The following is a 2,096-nucleotide window of genomic DNA, read 5'->3' as shown; positions in this document are numbered from 1 at the left end:
ACAGGGTCCACCAGCAGCAATGCACAGCACAATAAAATATAGAAAAGAAATTAAAAATAAGAGCATAATAAATAGGTAGAATAAAAGTAAAATGTAACTTATTTAACAGTAATAATAATATGAAACTGTACAAAGGTGTGTCAAAAAGGGAAGTACACAACATAATTGCAGCTTTTTTCGAGGAAGTGTAGTAATAAATGCCGTTTAAAGTGTGATGTGCAGTTTGTGAAAAATTGACAATAATCCAGTTTTTTCATTGGATATTCGTAGTAATGTATAAAAGTTACATTTTTAAAGTTTTAAAAATGTAGTTTTAGAGTGTTCAATAAATGTTTCTCCTGTTCGGTCTGCAATCTAAGTTGTGTTTTGGATTTCAGCCCCTGCGTGATTGAGTTTTGACACTGTCGTAGAGTCTGTATAGAACCGCCTTCACAATAATACAAACACCTGAGAGAATCCTCCCCAAACAGAGCAGATCATTACTGACAGAAGAAACCAGATCAGCTCCTCAAAAATGAAACAACTGGTATTTAATGTTAACCTTTACAGTCAATAAAAGTCTATTTTTGTTTTGTATATTTTATTTTGTTTTGTGGTTCTAGTGTTTTGTTCTAATACACTTCAAAGTTATTTAAAAAGAGAAAGATAAAAATGAAAATAGTTAAAAGTTGAATTGTAAAAAGCTGTTTTTATTTTTATGATTATTTTTCACTTTTTATCTGGAAGGAATAAATAAAAATATACAAATTGTGTGAACTATGTTGTGGAGTAAATGGTGGACTGTATGACTGATTCAGGTTTTGGGTATAACAGTAACAAGATGGTGTGCCGGTCAGAGCACAGGAAGGTAGGAAGAGATGAGGCTCCACTTGGCAGATGTTCTGAATTTATTCCAGTGCTGGATAGTATTCACAAAGCAGTCTGTAAATGACAAAGGATGTCTCTTATAATAACAGAAAAGGCATAAAAAATACTTCATGTAATTAGATAAAGTATAAAACAAGGAAAAAATGACTGAGGCGTTATCACGGGCCTAAAGTCCTCATAACATTCAAAATAAATAAATCTGCTTAAAACCCAACTTAAATATCATTTCTCAATAAAACTCCGACCTCTAGTGGCCGAGAAAATTACTGCAGGGAAAAAAGGAGAAATGCACGTAACTCTCGCAGTGCATTATTAAGCGCCATAAATTCTAAAATCATGCAATTATTTCTTAAACTCAAAGGAACATTAACTAAGGATTTATTTAGACATATAGGTGCTGCGGGCTGCACGGTGGCGCAGTGGTTAGCGCTCTCGCCTCACAGCGCGAAGGCCCCGGTTCGACTCCCGGCTGGGACCTTTCTGTGTGGAGTTTGCATGTTCTCCCCGTGCGTGCGTGGGTTTTCACCGGGGACTCCGGCTTCCTCCCACTGTCCAAAAACATGCTTCATAGGTTAATTGGTGACTCTAAATTGGCCCTAGGTGTGAATGTGAGAGTGAATGTGTGTGTGATTGAGGCCCTGCGACAGACTGGCGACCTGTCCAGGGTGAACCCCGCCTTCGCCCATCAGCAGCCGGGATAGGCTCCAGTACCCCCGCGACCCCGAAAGGGAAGAAGCGGTCAAGAAAATGGATGGATGGATATAGGTGCTGCTAACAAGCTGCAGGACCTGCTAGAAAGTCAACGTTGCTAGCTTGTGAAACACATTCTCTCAAACTTAAACAGGGAAGGAAAACGAAGGAAACAGCAACTTACGTTTGGTCAATTACTTAAATACTTTAAATGCAGCAACTGGGGTGCACAGAAACTAAACTCAGGATTCTAAGGCACTCAGGTTCTCTCTCTGCTGCCTCCGGCACGTGGCAAACTGAAACTCACTGGATGAGCACACACAAAACCACCGAAGAAGAAAACGCGATGTCGCATCCTGTGACATCATCACAATGGGCTGAGCCTTTGTAACACACTAGCATGAATAAAAACACATTAAGTTAGTTATTATTTTTTCTATAAAGTTATTTATAATAAATGAAATAAAACAAAAACCCCAAAAGAGCAGTTTAGGAGCTGAAAGAGCTGGCTCTTTTTTAGTGAACGGATCCAAAAAGAG

This window comes from Oryzias melastigma, unplaced genomic scaffold (assembly GCF_002922805.2).
Source record: "Oryzias melastigma strain HK-1 unplaced genomic scaffold, ASM292280v2 sc00341, whole genome shotgun sequence".
NCBI classification, from domain to species: Eukaryota; Metazoa; Chordata; class Actinopteri; order Beloniformes; family Adrianichthyidae; genus Oryzias; species Oryzias melastigma.
The sequence above is the reverse complement of the archived record's forward strand: the minus strand, read 5'-3'. Positions refer to the sequence as shown.